Below are 17,500 nucleotides of genomic sequence, written 5' to 3'. Positions count from 1 at the left end.
TAAAGGGGAAATTAGCTTCTGGGGGAAATGCACACAGTTCGTTTATATATCACTAATCGGGTTTTTTTCTCGTTATCTTAGTTTCACTCTGACATTTTTTATATTTAAAGGTTTACTTTTTTTCGTCTGAAAAATGAATAGTTATTTTCTTGTCATATTGGAAATGAACTGTTGTTCAACATTTAAAGTTTTTTGTTCTGTTGACCGAAGTTATCTGGTTTTCTGAGTGATGCTTAACACCACATACCAAACGCCACAGAAATCTGTATGTATTATTATGTGTTATGAAATTTCTAACTTTAAAATTTTTACTAATCGTATCTTCATATAATCTATCTCCCTTTTGCATGTATCACAAAGTAAGCAGTGAGCGAACGAAGTTTTTAAAAAAAATAATTTCTCGCTGAAACTAAACCGTTTCCTCAGACCTTTTTCCCCCGCAAGAAACAGATGAACGGAGGGAAAAAATCAAGGGGTGTTTCCCAAAGGGCCGAAATTTATGCACTGCATTCCCTCACTAAATTTTGGGGGGGTTATGGGTCAGGGGGAAATTTTTTCGTGAACGTAAAACGTAAGCTGTAACACACACATCCCCACACGCCCACAAAATACATTATAATAGTATATATTGTAATGTATATCTAACTTTTTAAATCTTTTAGATCGTAGCTTCATTAATCTACTCCCTGTCTGCGTATAAAAAGGTAAACGGAGCGAACGAACTTTAAACAAAAAAAAATTTCTCGCTAAAACTGAACCGTTTTCCTCGCCGTTTCCCCGCAGAAAAAATGAACGGTGGAAAGGGAAAAATGGGCTTCCAAATCCCCGCAATTTAGGCACTGCTTCCCTCACTAAATTTTTGGGGGTAAAAGGTCAGGGGAAATTTTTTCGTCGAACGTATATACAGTAATCCACAAAAGCTAGTCTAGCCATATCTGTCCTCGATTTTTTGCCTACAATCTGCCCTACCATAAACCAATCTATATTTACCTTTCTATGTATTACATATCTAAACTACCTATTTATCTAACTACCTTCAAACCCGTCTATCCGTCCTCTCTATCTTCTCTCTACTATTTATCTATTTTTCCTACATATATTTTAAAATCTATACCCCCTACATCTACTATCTACCGATCTGTCTGTCTATTTTTTTTATCCATCTATCTGGTATCTAAAAAATGGAATAATATTTCCGAAAGTATTTCGAAAGAGGATCACGCGCGAGGCGGCAAAGCCTGGACGCCCAGCAGTCGGAAGAGGCAAGGAAGGGAGGACGACGCTTTGCTGCTTCTTCTTCCTGATGCCTCCGATGCGGACGGCGCCAAGCGTGTTGCTTTCAAGATTCCAAGAGTATATATACTTTACATACATAGCTAAAAAACATGCATACATGTATGTTGTGTGTTGTGTGTGTGTGTGTGGTTTTTGTGTGTGTTGTGTGGGTGTGTGTGTGTGTGTGTGTGTGTGTGTGTGTGTGTGTAGGTGTGTGTGCGGTGTGTGTGTGTTTGTTTGTCAGTATGTGTATGTGTGTGTGTTTGTGTGTGTGTGTGCGTGGTTGTGTGGCGGTGTGTGTGTTGTTGTGTGTTTTTGTTGTGTGTGTGGTGTGTTCTTTTGCTACATTTTTTTCCCATTTTTATATGGGGTCGCTGTATCCCGAAGGTCTTTTGATATCTTTTCACCGGATTTTTGTTCTTCCCCGTTCCCTCTCACCCTCGACTTCCATACCCATTATCCTTTTACTCGCAAAATCATCTTCTCTCCTCATCACATGACCATACCACTGTACCCTCCTTTCCTGCAATATCTTTGATATATCTGCTACCTTTTCTATGGCCCTTATGGTCTCGTTTCTAATCCTATCGTTTTGGTCACTCCACACATCCACCTGAGCATCCGCATTTCTGCTGCTTCTAATTTTTTTTTTTTTTGCCCTCCTATGACACAAGACACCTGATGTTTTCCTCCAGTTTGCCCATGCTGATTGGATTCTGTGGTTTAACTCTAAATTCATGTCCACATTCTAGCTTCCTCTCAACATCGAGCTTTGACGTACCCACAAAACGATATCATCCGCAAAAAGCATACTCCATGGTACATCCTCCTTTACTTCGTTGACTAATACATCCATTACTAGGTCAAAGAGGTATGGGCTAAGCGCTGACCCTTGATGCAATCCTACTTGTACACTTATGTTTTCTGTCAGTCCTACACTGCTTCTTACTTGTATTGTTACATCCCTCTACATATATTTTATCAACCTTACATATTTTTTAGCAACCCCCTTTTCCTGCATTGGTCTCTATATCTCTTGTCTAGGTACTCAATCATAAAACCTTTTCTAAGACTATAAACACTAAGTGTAGATCTTTCTGTTTTTCTGCATACGTCTCCATCAGTTCCCTTAATATAAAGATGGCATCTGCCATTCATGGTGTGCCCCATTAATCTTGTCCCCCGGTAGTTTCCACAAGCCTGTACATCCCCTTTGCCCTTATATATTGGAACTAGTGTATTTTCCCTCCATATACCTGGTATTTTCTCTTGTTGGTAAATATCATTTTGCAGTCTTGAACTTCTTTCAGATTCTTTCTCCTACAGAATAAATAATCAATGTGACACCCTCCCTCCACTACTATGTTTCGTATCTATGCTTCTTGAAGAAAGTAGAAACTATTGCTAGATCGTATGCTATTGCAAAATTTATTATGTATTCTAGATACAATCCTCGTGTCTGTTCTTATATGGCCATTTAGATCACCTCCTATGACTAACTTTCCATCCCCGCTGATGGACATAAGCATTTCGTCCATGGCACGACAGAACTTTAGCTTTTCTTCCTCCTCATGACCTGACTGTGGCGTATATACACTAACAATATTAATTATTTCTTCTGCTAGGGCTACTTTAACTTTCATAATCCGACTGCCCAATCGTTTGACTTCAACTACTTTGTCCTTCGTAACACTACTAAGGAAAACACCTACACCATTTCCAAGAATCTGAGCGTGTCAGAACAGAGACGTTGAAAGCATTCGGTCATTGTTTTTTTTTTTTTTTTTTTTTTTTTTTTTTTTTTTTTTTTATACCAATGAAAATTTTAAGGGGGAAAAACTTAACTCCTCCACGCCGATGCCACGTGTCACGACCATGAACCATGACTAACCCAACCGCAGATTCGCCTGTTAGCCATCGCTTAGGGGTTCAGATGGAGCTCTTGGGAGTCTTACTAACAGTGAAATAGGTAAAGTAATTTTAATTACCGGTGTTTAAAAAAAACTGCACACGCACACACACGCATATGTCTGGCTCCCCAAGGCTTTTCCTCAGTTGATTTCATATTGAGTTAACCTCCTTTGTTCTTCTATCTTATGCTCTGGGAAGTAGAATACAGCTAGGAGAATAAAGAAACACAGTTCACCGATTTCCATATATATTCTATATTGTTTACATACACAAAGAAACACAACATTACTTCTTTAGAGAGGTCAGCGTGGGGTCGCCAAGTCAATACCGGGCCATCCTGCAGAAGATTTGGGTTATTTTGTGAAATAAAACCATGTATTTGCGATTTATAAAGTCACGCGTTCACGCCGCCAATAATATATTGTTCACGCACAATTTCTAAGTCAACATTATAATTATTCCGTATTTGTAAACAAGAAATTCGCAACACATATACTAGATTCAGCGTTTGCTGTCAAATATCCAAACCCTCAGCTCTTGCTCCGGTTGACATCAACGTTAGATTATAAAGCGATTAAAACTGAACCAGGAATCTACTAACAAATGCTTGACTGAATGTGGCAAGTCTGAAATCTTTCAACCAGTAGCTCACACACACATACATTACCCTCCCATTTTTTGCCCTCCCTCTCCATTCCTTCGTTTTCCATCTGTTTTACCTCAGTTCTTCAGATCCTGGCAACTTGCATGCAAGCTTTTCATAAGGGATTTCCGTACTTTTAAATTTTCGCTTTACATAAGGCCCAAGGATCTCTTTACAGTCGATCATACATAATTATCATTCCCTCGACCTTGCTAAAGGGACCAGAAAAAGGGTCAGCGTCTGCGCGTTCCAGAAAGTAACCATTTGATCCTGACAAATTTAGATCATCAGTGTGTAAACCTACCATGAGTATCAACGAATCGAACTGGGGGATAACTTTCCGTTGGTAATTATTAAACTCTGTGTTACTATAGATTCAAAGTACTGTGTTCAGAAATAAATTACCAACTCTATCCTTGAATAGGCCCAGGCAAATTGTTATTGTGTGACATAGTGCATGAACAGATGTAGCTTATTCGAACTTGTTTATATTATAAAAATAGTATATAAGTATATAATTGAATATTTAGAAAAGTGAAAACAATAAATATCTACGAAAACACACAAATTGCGTCGCGATTTCCATTATATCTTATGCACTTACTCGCATATTCATCTACTTTCAATCATCGTCTACTGTGTCATGCAGCCCTTCCCTCTCCCTCGTGAGACCCTTATCGCCTGTATCCCTATTACGACAATCACCACCCTCTCCTTTCCATCCAGCCTCTTCCACGGGCCTCCCCCCCCCCCCATTCCTGAATCCCTTGCAACGTTAATCACGAGGCGGCCTCAATAACCATGAATCTGCAGCGTAGATGTGTTTATTCTCCGGCGATGGCTCATGTCTAGACCAATGGATTTGCGAAGGAGGGGATCGTATTCAAAGGGGAGAGGGAGAGGAAGGGGGGGTGGCAAGGGCTAAAGGAAAATATTGCAACAGATAGACAGGGGAATAAGGATGTAAAATATAGCAAAGGAGGGAGAGATAAACGGAGACAAAGACTGGGAAGGAAAAATGAAACAGATGGGTTAACATTATCTCGCGACTGCTTTTTCAACTCCCTGCCTTGCCCGATTATGACCCAACGCACATACACACACATATGTGTGTGTGCAACCTCATCCGTCTTATTTCCGTGCATTAGGTAAGCAGCTATAACAAGGCCGTCGCTGTCATAAAGGGAGAAACGTGGTGCTGGATAAGTTCCCGTGTGACGGAGGTGCTGAGAGGAGGCGGTGCTTCTTTATGATCAGCTGAGCAGTATGAATATATAGACTGGAGAGATAGGGAAGAGATAGAAGAGAAAGAGGGTAAATTATTACTACTGTATAATTCGGCAGTGATAATGAGAAAATAGCATATAGTGAATTGTTTTCCTTGGTGGAATCAAGTAAAGCTGAATTAAAGTTTATGTTCGCTCCGGTAAAGAAGAGAAAATGCTTTCAGTTTCTTTTGCTGAATAATAATGTTGTATTATGTCATTTCTCTAGATCCCTCAATCAGTCATAGCTATTAGGAAGAGTTAACAGATATACGTAATCCTATTCTTTACTAGATAGACAGTTTATATATATACATTACAAAGTCCACACACACACACACACACACACACACACACACACACCACACACAACACACACCCCACACACACACACACACACACACACACACATATATATATAATATATAATGATATATATATAGATATATAATAAGATATATATAATATTATATATAATATATATATATGGTTTAATGTGGTTTAATACAGAAACGACCAGACGTCCCGAGCGTACTTTCACCTACCTTCAATGGTCAACTGAAACTAAAATAAACCTTCAAAATATTGACAATGAAACTAGTAATACATCTGGGAAATTCATAATAAAATAAGTTTTTAAAATTTTTAAATTGTTGGAAGAATAATTAAACTTTAAAAATTTTAAATTTTTTTGATTTTTCCCTTAAAACATCCCTGACTACCTACGTTTGTATACACCCCGGTCGTTTCGTATATATTTTTTTTTGGGGTTTTTCTCACGATGTTTGGGGAGAAGAATACACCAATTAAACAAAAGTGGGTTTTCTTGGGATCACCTCTTGCAAAAAAAAAAGGGATTCTTCATATTTCGGGCCCTCACCCTCGCTTCCCCCGAAGTGCTACTCCCAGAGTGTACTACAGAAACAAAAAAAAATATTGTATCTAAAAAATTGTACGAGAATCTCCTTTTTTACATGGTGATACCCAAACACAGCAATTAAACAAAACTAATCTTCTATATTACAGTGTAAAATCACAAAAAAGGCAGTATATTGAAATTTCATAAAATTATCACAATTAGTACGAAAAATATTGTCATCTACCCCGTTATGGCGGCATATAGGGATCCCCCTACCACATAGATCACACCACTTCTTATCAAAACCCACCTACATGTCTCTTCTTTTTTTTAAGTAAAAGCAAAACCCCGATATTAATTTTAGTCTAAAAAGAAGATATTTTAAAAAAAATCATGTGTGAAAAAAAAAAGGTTTTATGTTGTGAACCTCCTAGTTTAAGAAAAAATTTGTTTCGTTTATTTTTTATAACCTGTACACCTGATTACCACCTATTGTAGCCACCCAGCAAAACTGGGATCAGATACAGAATGCATCATTACGATTATCTCAAATTGAGTTCTGCATACTAACAAACAAGGGGCTATGCCCAACCAGCTTTACCTGTATGAAATTGCCCCCTTAAAACTGCTTTTCATATTTGGTGATCTAATACCCACCATCCAGAGATTAAAAGATCCCCCACGTAACTCAAATGCGAAAACCCCAGGGATCATATCGCACAGCCCCTTTTCAAAAAATCCCATCCCCGCTCTGACACAGCAAAATCATACCATATAAAGGGGTGGGGTTTGATTTTGACAGATTCCCACAGTTACACAAAATTTCTGACTGGGAAACCCTCACCTTTTCCTGCTCCTTTTTACATGTCACAAAAAAGCTTTCCCGCCCCCAACCCCCCTAGCGTCCGGGGGGTTGGGTTCAGGGAAAAATGACTGGAAAAATTTTGAGAACACCTTATAACATGGTCCGACATACCCACCCAAAGATCTCATCCCCTGACAAGCTGTTGCACAAGCAAAAAGAGCAAAAAAAAATTCCATAAAACAAACCCTTTAAAAACCCAAAAACGATTGGATTATTAAATAATAGCTCTCGGACTCGTCAACGAAATGAAAAACTTATTTCACACTTATGAACGTCGTGAACTTAGTCGTGAGTTGGAAATAGCTGAAGCTAAAAGTCCACTGATAAATTCTATGTCTGAAAAAAATCCCCCAAATCGTTGTCTTCATCTTGGTCCCCCTTTTTTAAAACCAAAAAGTTTAACTCCTTTTCCTTTTGAAATGAATCCCGGGGAAAAAAACCCCCTTTACGCTTTTACCTTTTTTCCAAGGGAAAAATTTGCTGAGGTCGTCTTTTTAAATTTAATTCTAAATTGTTTTTAAATTTTCTTTGGAGGGGGATATTTTTATATCTTTTAGCCTCGATAAATATTATAAAATAATTTCAGTCTAAACGGGATAACTACAAGTCAAATCAATAAATTTTTTGTATATAAAAAAACTGAGGTTAGATAAAAAAAAAAAAAAAAAAAAAAAAAAAAAAAAAAAAAATATATATATATATATATTATATTTTATATATAATATATAATTTCATACAACACCAACACACCCCAACACCACCAAAACACACACAACACAACACATATATATATAATTTAAAATATATATTATATATATAATAATATTATATATTTATTTTAATATAATATGTTTTATAAGTGACTCGTGATTTACTTGAGTCCCCGCGAAGAAAAAATTTTCTTTGAAAGTTTTCTTGCGCAGATAACTAAGATTTTAACCCTGACTAATGTAAAAAAAAAAAATTTATCCTTTCCTAAGTGAAAAAAACCACACTTTATATAATATATATATTATATATATATTATAATATATATATATATATATATATAATTATACATATATATATTTAAAATTTTATATATATTTTGTTTTATTTATGTATGTATAACATTATATTATATATAAAAAAAAAAAAAATAAATAAATATAAAATTATATATAATATATAATAAGAGAGAGAGAGAGAAGAGGAGAGAGAGAGAAGAGAGAGAGAGAGAGAGAGAGAAGAGAGGAGAGAAAAAAGAGAGAGAGAGAGAGAGAGAGAGAGAGAGGAAGAGGGGAGGAGAAGAAGAGAGAGCCCAGTGCGAAAGGGCAGCAGCTTTTGAAAAGTCCCCCCTGCCGGTCCACCTCTCCTCATCAGACTTCTGCGTGCTTCCTCTGGCCCCCGGGGGAAACGGGGCATCTTGCGGTCTTAGGCTAAACTGTGGGGATCTCATAGCAGCAGAAGGCCCAAGATAGGGGCTAGGGCCCCACCGGCGTGTGGACTGCTCTGGCTCTGTACCAAACTCCTGCCCCCTCCCCCCGCCACCCGGGGGAAATTGGCGGCTGGGAGGAGGGGGCTTTGCCAGCCCTCCTCCCAGATAGACCCACCGCAACTTTTTAATAAAATGGATAGCGGGGGGGGGGGGGTTTTGTCCCTCCTACCCACAAGCAAGGCAAATTCGGGTGCAGATTAAACGAAGTTACTTGTCCCGCCTCCACCCCGCAGGCCCCAACCCCCCCACCATAAAAGCTTGTGGACAAGCCTTCAGAACCCCAAGGCGGATGGGCGGCCCCCAGCCCCGACCCCCTTTTTTTTGGGGCAGCCCCGACGGGGGGGGCAGAGGTGGCGTGCCCTGGGGACCGCCCGAGGTTTAAAAACCTCGGGCGTGCTTTCCGGTAGGTTTGGGGGGCGGGATGAGGGGTTACCTCTGCTATCGGGGGAAATTGAAGCGCTGGGAGTTGGGGTGGTGCCCTCTCAGAGGTGAAAAAGACCTGTAGGGGCCGATCAGTGTTGTAGTAACCTACTAGGTGGGGCCCACGATGGTCACCTCTCCGGGGTGTGCCATACCTCTCCAGTTATTCACCCGTCGTAGTTGGGGTACACCGGTTGATGATGTATTATGGCTTGAGACTGAAGCATGCTTTTGGCTTCATGTCTTTTATTGCTGTATAGATCCTACCGAGTTGTAAAATTGATTAAAAAGGGGTTCTACCCCAAACTCTATTTTGGGGCCCACAATTGATATTCCATTGTTCTGGGCCTTCATGGGTATCCGGCTGTGACCGACGGGTTGAGATTCGTGGGCCCCCATGGTCGGAGCGTTTCCCATAGGAGAATCCCTTTTCTTCCCGGGACTACAGCATGCCTGGCGGTTTTGGGGCTACCATGCGTGTCTATTTTCAAAACTCCCCAGTCCCTCCAGTGCCACCCTAAGGTTTTTTTCCCCTGGAAACTAGGGAGGGGGAGTGTGCCTGGGGGTTTCACTAGGAAATCATTGCCATTCACAACCGACAACCTACAGACCCTTGCTCTGTGGGACTCTTCAAGCGCGTAACACTCAAGCAGCTCAGAGTCCATTGCCGTCGCCCCAGGGCAAGGGAGAATTCCTCTCCCTCAGACATTAGAGGCCCTGATCTGTTGCTGGCTTGGTATGGTAAACAAGTCTTGCGTCGCTCAGGTGTCAGGGCTCAGACACGCTGAAGGAAAGGAACGCTCATGAACTTTCTGAGGTTTAAAGGGCATTTCTTGGTAAATGACCCTTTGCCCCGCCCACCAAGTCTGAGAAGGTGAAATCTAACCCCCCTCCAGATGACTGCAGTCCGTCATGTTGGGTTTTTGAATTTGGGCTGAGTATTTGAAAGTTTACCAGGGGAACCCCAACTTGCTTGGATCAGCATGTCCCGTGCCCTTTCAACCCCCCATCAGGAGGGAAACCCCCTCCCCAGTAGGGTTAGGGTGGCGATTTTTCCCAAACTAAGAGTGGGGAAAACTGCAGGCATATGTGTATCCTGCTGAAAATGCTAAAACTAGGGGGGAAACCATGGCTTGGGGGGGTGCATACAGTCCGACTGCCACTGGATCTGGGACCATTCCCCCTTAAACCTCTGAGGGGGTGGGCATCCTCCTGGGAAGGGGAAAGGGGGTCGTTGGGACTGTACAAAATACTGTGGCTTTCCTGCTCACATACCAGGCAAGGTTTTGCCCCCCATTCTTTTGAAACATATCTGCAATCACCTACTGGGCATCACAACCGGGGCAGTCCCCGGATTTTCTCCGGCAAATCCACAATAGACCGTATACTACGTCTCTGACCTTTACTTTGCTGCAATGTTGCTATCCTATCTGAGTCCCTTGGAGTCCTGGTGGTGGGTCTTGATGCATTTACAATGAGGGAAAAGGGTTTCCGGGCCCCCAAACCAAGATTCAGGACTTTGGGGCCTGTTTGGGGGAACCCCTTCTCGAGTTTTACTACCTTGGTACACAGTCCTATCTCTGGGGATTTCAGACCAAAAAGTCAATAGACGGATTGGTCGGGCACGAGCCATGAAACCTTCAACAAGAGCGTTTTGGGGTGTCTACCTATGCAGAAGGACCAAACCCACGGTCTTCAGGCCCTTTATACTGCCCGTTTTGCTCTATGGAAACGAAACCTGGCGCTTCCATGCTTGGGGTCTCGCCCCTTTATGCCCTTTTTTACAGTTGGGGACCATGTGTCCAAAGGCGTTACACCCCTGGAAATGCACGGGACCTGTTTTTCTTGCATATCCGGGGTCGCCAAATCAGCATATGGCCACCCAGCTTTTTTCCCTGTGGGTGACCCTGCCCATCAGGTTGCTCTTGTGAGACAAACCCGGTGGGGAACCTGGGGAAAACCCAGGAGTCATGGCTTGGGCCTCGACAGACCTGTCGCAAGGGAATTTGAGATGGGCCCTGGGCCCGCCTGGGAAACCCCCTCGAGGGTCCTCGTGGGTGGAAATTTAAGGTGGGTGCGGCATGCGCCCCCTTCGCGTTGCCATTAGATGATGATGATATATATATATATAAAATATATATAATATAATTATATTAATATATATATATTATATATATATATATATAAATTATTATGTTGTATTATATATATATTATATATAGTATATATTGCTTTTTTTCTATCTATCTCACTTAATGTATGCATTTCTATCTATCTATCTATATATATTATATAATTTATATATATATATATATATATATAAATTTAAAATTTTATCATAATATATATATTTATATATATATATATATATAAATATATATATATTAATATATTTATAATATTTTGCCATTATATTATATATATATATATATTTATAATTATTGCCCCCCATACATGATACATACTACATACAACTTACATACTATTGTGTTGTATACACCACACCAAAACCACCCAAAAACCCCATACGCTCATGTCCTTCGCAAACGAACACAGCTACAGTGGCTGCCCCGATTACTGGGGAGGGCCTGATAAATATATGGAAAATATGTTTTAAAGTGAAAGATCAAGTAATCTTTTATTTATATATTATTTATATTATAAATATATATTATATATATTATAAAATATAAAATATATATATAAGTATATATATATATTGTGTATTATATGCATATATATTATATTTTATATATATTTTATATATATATATAATATATATATATATATAATATAATATGTTTGTGTGTGTGTGTGGTGTTGTGTGGGGGTTTTGTGTGTGGTGTGTGTGTTTGGGGGTGTGTATACTAAAATTGCGTATTTTTTACGCCACAACACACATATAGTATTGTTTAAAAAATATTATATATATATTATATAAATATAATTATTATATTAATATATTTTTATATTATGAGAAAGATTACCTAAAAGGGAAAACCGGGGACCTCCCTGGAAAAGGAAATGGGGACCCCACCACGTACCATCCAAAGCATCACAAAAAACTACAATTAAGTATCAGCTTGACCCGGGCTCAACATGAAACCCCGTTTTAAAAGAAATATTATTTATTATATTAAAATATTATATTATATATATATATATATATTATATATATATATAATATATGAGATGTATTCGACCTGTTTCGATTATATCTTCGTCAGTAACTTGCGAAGATTAATCGAACCGTCAAATACATCTTTTGGGATATTCTTCTCATTCTACACACACAACAACACACCACACAACACCCCCACACACAACACACACCCACACACACACCACACACAAAAACACATATTATTAATATATATATATATTATATATAATATATATATATACTATTTTAATAATATATCATTATGTTATTACGGCGGTGGAAAGCGCCCCAAACCAATGTTTCTGATTTTCTGGCCGCAGGTGCGCGAGATTCCGGGCGGGGTGACTGCTGCCTGAGCTTGACTGACTGGCGGGGGTGCGAAAAGGGGGCAGTGCTTGTCAAAGGGGGTAAGGGGGAATGGAAGAGCCGCTGGGGGTAATGAGGCACCAGCTGACAGAAGTGAAAAGGTATGAGGTCTGTCCCCAAAAAGGGGTTATGCTTAAAGGGGGCCTCGGCGTTTTGGGGCAGAATGGGAAGAAGCGTTGGTAAATGCAACATTGCCCCACAGGTACAAAACGCCACTTTCCTGTCTAAACAGCACGTTCCCCTCCCAAAAGGACCAGCTTGGAATAGCGGGTGTGGCACGGGGGGCCACAATCGACAAGAGACTAGCTGGTATGAAGGTAAGATATCATGGAATGTTTCAGGCCCAGTTGAGGCTGAGCTGGAGGGAAGGCAACCACTTGTTTTTTAGTCTAAAGGTGCGGGGTGGAGTGTTTGGGAAAACTTGTTGCTGCCCAAATGCGATCGTGCCTGCGTTGGGGGGCCTTGCAAAACCCCTTTGGCCATCGCCGCAGCTAGAGGTTTACCGGCTCCTCAAGAACGAAAAAGGGGGCGGGACGAGCCGCCCGCAGCGGCCCCGGATATTGAGGTGTTGGTGCGGGGGGATATCCAATGGGCCCCGAAGAACTATTTATATGCTGGCAAAGGACAGCTTTGTGGGCGCCCTGTAACAAAAGCTCCAGGGCCATGTAAGCAAACGGGGCCCCAAAAACATCAGGGGGCATTGGCCACGCGCCGAAAATTTTAGGGTTTCTTACTCAACCCAATTCTAGTTACCCTACCCCCCGTTTGGGGGAAGATGCAAAGTGCCCCTGCCATATCAAGGGGAAACCCGGGCTGAGAGTTTTCCCCCTTTCCAGGGAAGAGAAACCCCCTTCCTGGTTTTTTAGGAAATTTTGCTGGGGGGGGGCAGAAGGGACCAGGATGAACCAGGGGAACAGCGGTGCCGCAGGCCCCTGGGTTGTGGAGGATTACCGCCGCCCATTCTTACAATCCTGTTGCGGGGCAAAAGGGGGAAAATAAAGGGTCACTCTCTAAGGATTTCCTTTGACCGAACAGAGTGTGAGGGAAACTTGGCCACTGGAAACAGGGCACTCCCCAAGCAAGACCCTGTCCCCCCAAATAAGTTAAAAATGTCAGCGGAGGAAACGCCCTCAACCAGGATTGTGGGGGCCGGTTTAAACAGACGCCCGGTGGAGATGGTGGTAGACACGGGGTCTGAGATGACATTTGTCAGGGAAATTTTTTTTGCTCCCATTTTTGTCCCTGGGGGCCGCCAAAAATTATGGGGTTTTTAAACTGGTGACTTTTAAGGCCCAAATAGGGGCCCCATGGGGAAATTACCCTTTATGTGGAAAATTTGGACAGAATGCCTCCCAGTATTTTTAGCTGAGAGGGGGATCCCTGTTTTGTTTGGCTGGACTAACGGGCGTGGGGTAAGGCATGTGTGGACCCCCCGAAAAAAGGATAAACAGAAAAAGGCCATAAGGTCCCTCTAAATCCGGGGAAAACCATCCCCCAGTGGTGCGGGTAGAGCCGAAAAAAGGAAAAAAAGGGGAAAATTTTAAAGAAAGGCAACACACTAATGGGCCCAAAACAAAACACAGTCGCCAACTCCCATATCTCACTTCCACCACAAATACTAGTTCCCCCTTGTGACACGCCGCTACTACCCCCTCCTTTTTTTAAAAACAGTACCCAAAGAGGGCCCGAAAAAGGGAGAGGAGGCCAAGTATTTTTTTAAAACCAAAACTTACCCCCAGGGTGGGGGGGAAACCTGATGCGGGGGAGCATAAAGCATCTTACTATTGAGCAGGAAAGAAGATTGCAGAGGATGCTTACGGGGTTTCCACCAGGGGGATATGGACTTGGGGAAGGCCCCTCGAGGGGCAAAACATCGCATTTACCCCCGGGAAAAGCCCCCCATGAAGGGCAGCCACACCGTAGAGTACCCCCCAAAAAAGAGTTAAATGAAGTACGCGTGCAGGAGAGGGCGGCGGCGGGCTTTATAGACGTTCAGACGCCCCATGTGTTTCCCCAGTGATCCCTATTGACCAAAAAGGGGCGGCAGCAACGTTTTGGGGTGGTTTGAGCTCTGCACGCCGCCCCATTGTCCTGTTTGCCTCCCCCCTTTTGCCTCGCATTGAAAAAATGCACTCACTGGGTTCAAGGGTTTTTTTCCACACTGGACCTCAGTCGGGATACCATCAAGTGGAAGTGGCAGGGGAAATAAAGAAAGACTGCTTTCCCCCCTTTTGGTCCCGGGTTTGTGGCATTTTAAATGTCATCCCTTTTTCCCCGTCGGGGGTTAATCCCCTTTGGATTTTTAAAATCCCAAAGGGAACAAGCACTGGAGGGGTTTTTGGTTTTTTGGGGGGAACACCTTGAGGAGGAACGGGAAAGTGCCTGAAAGAGGTGCTATGTCGTCTCAAAACCTATAACTTTAAAACTCATCCCCCAAAAAATGCACCCTTTTCCCTACCGTAGTACCATTTTGCGACATGTGGTGGGGAGACAAGGAGTGCGGGCAGACCCACTGAAAGTTTCCCGCAGTGGGAAAACTGGGGCCCGTCCCCAAAGGAAAGAAAAGAGCTGAGAAAATTTCCTGGGGGTGGACTACCACAGGAAAATTTGTGGGAAATTTTTCCACCATAGCCATGCCCCCGTATAAGCAAACTAGGAAGGGAAATGGTTTTGTGTGGGGGCAGACATGCCCCCAAGCCTTTTCAAACCCTTTAAGCGAGCATTAGTTTGAGGCCCCCAGTATTAAACCCTAAACCCCGCCCCAGCTTCTCCTACTCCTGGAAACAGACGCCCAGCCAAGAAGGCTTTTGGGGGGCTCTTTTTATCCAGCTCAGAGATGGTCAGGGGTAGTGGGGGGAGCCTACTACAGCTCCAAGTTTTCCAAGCCTGAGAAAAATATTGTTTCACTCCAAGGGAACCCGGGGTCCGTGATGAAAGGAATGCCCCCTTTCCCCCACACATGGGGCCCCAGTTTACCATCCATAAAAGACCACACTGCCCTGAGATGGTTAAAAAACCTTGAAAGAAACCCGAAGGCCAATTTTGCAAGATGGGGTTTTTGGGAAATTGGGGGGAAAAATACAACTACTAGTCGTGCATCGGGCTGGAAAGTGCTCCATAAAAAACTGCAGCCTCAGCCGCCCCCCTGTGAAACCGACCCGTGTTTTACTGCTCTCGTTGTGATCCTGAGATCATCTTGGGGGCTTAGTGGAGTGTAAAATGACCGACAAAAGGTGGAGGGAAAACCCCGGGAAAGGGCCAGGATCTAGCCCAATTATTCGTGGGTTGAAAAAGGTTAAAGGGAAAGGCCACAGTGGGGGGGGCCCTATCCCTGGAAAACTCATTCCCCCAAGTGCCTTGTAATCAGTGGGGGCCCTTGCGCCTGCAATGGCTTTTCAGTGGAGTTTTGGGTTTTTTACTACCGGAAACAAAAGTGGTTTTAAAATTGGGGCCACTATCTCCCAGAGGGAAATGCTTTAGAGAAAAAGCACAATGGAAAAACCAGTGGCCACCCCAAAGGGGTCAAAAAGACCAAAGGAGAAGTTTTTCACACCCCGTTTACTGGGTTGGCCTGGTTTTGTGATTCCAGGGGTATTGCAAAATTTTAGAGCTTTTTGCGGGAAAGAAGGGGGCCCGCCCAAAAGACACTCACCCCCGCAGCTGTAACCCGGCTGGGGCAAAACCCCTGGAAACCCTGGCCGTGGCATCGCTGGTCCCTTTTCCCCCGCACTGAAAGGGGAAACAAATATATCTGTGTTGCCATGGATTACTTCTCAAAGTGGCCAGAGGCGTGTGCCCTTCCCAACCATGAAGCAGAGACGGTTGCAGAATTCCTGGTGACACAAGTCTTCACTCGATTTGGGGTTCCAGGGAGTTACATTCCGACCAGGGCCGAGAATTCGAGTCTCGGGTCCTTTAAGGAATGTTTGTGCCTCTTGGGGTCCACAAAACCCCACCACTCCACTCGACCCAAAGTGATGCATGGTGGAGAGATTCAATGCCACCCTTATCACACAACTAGCTAAATATTGTGAGGAAGACCAGCACGACTGGATGAGTGGGTCCCGTACATGCTAATGGGTACCGGGCAGCTGAACACAGGCCACAGGGTTCACACCATCTTGTCTGATGTTCGCCGTGAAATCCGCCTCCAGTCGACCTAGCAACAGGAAAGCTACGGATGAAGGACTGCCTGCACCACACACCGAATACGAGAGGACCCTGCAGTGTCGCAAAGGAGGAGACCAGGCACCGAGCAAGTCAGCACCTCAAGATGGCAGCCAGGCGATGTGGCGGCGGTATAACGAACGGGCCAGGGACGCAATGTACTGCCCCGGGGACCAGGTTTTGGCTTCACAACCACTCCGGAGGCTGGGAAGTCACCGAAGCTCCAGAGCCTGGGAGGGCCTGTACACTGTGACAGAGAGGATATCTCGTCACCTCGATTGCACCTTGGATGCCAGAAAACATGCATGGCAATATGGAGGTTTGGTGGAGGCTGACACTGAGGCCACGGCATCAGAGGCATGACACTGTTTGGATGGCCGACTATGAGTGAAAGTAAAGTGTATAATTTTTGATGAAATGTTGCTTAATTCTTTCCTTGGATTTCTATGTATTCTTATCCTGTTGTATTCACTTGATGACTTGTATGTAGGATGGTATACAATTTTCTCTTGCTATATTGCTTTATTCATTCATGGAACTATGTTTCTTATCCTATTTTGTAGACTTGTATGTAGGATAGTATTTCAACTATTTCAATGGGGGAGGATGGTGTTACAAAAATGCATTTGTAACTGATGTATGTGTGTGTTGGTGGGTGAAAAAGCGCGCAAACCAAGTGTTGCGTGATTGGCTGGCGCAGGGTGGCGCGAGACTCCGGCGCTGTGATTGGCTGCCTGAGTGGGACTGACTGGCGGGAGGTGCGAAAAGGAGGCAGTGCGTGAGCGAGTCCGTGGCTACACCTGTGCGTGTGTGGTTTTGTGAAGTGACCGCCCTTCCCCACATGACCCGTTTTGTCAAAATGTGGACTGCAATAAACCGTGGATTGCTACTGCCTGTCATTTTTATATCCCCGCCATCCCCGTGAACACTCGTCAGAGGCTGCTCACCGAACCCAGTAGGACAGGCAGAAAGGAGTGCAGCATCCTGACACATTGTAAGTTGCGTGAGACACTTCGTAGGGAACCGCCATGGGACCCGTCCACGGCATCAGAAGAAGAGAGAAGGAAGGATGTTTTGTGAAATTTTGTG

The sequence above is a fragment of the Penaeus monodon genome, chromosome 39 (assembly GCF_015228065.2).
Source record: "Penaeus monodon isolate SGIC_2016 chromosome 39, NSTDA_Pmon_1, whole genome shotgun sequence".
NCBI lineage: Eukaryota > Metazoa > Arthropoda > Malacostraca > Decapoda > Penaeidae > Penaeus > Penaeus monodon.
This window is presented reverse-complemented; position numbering follows the sequence as displayed.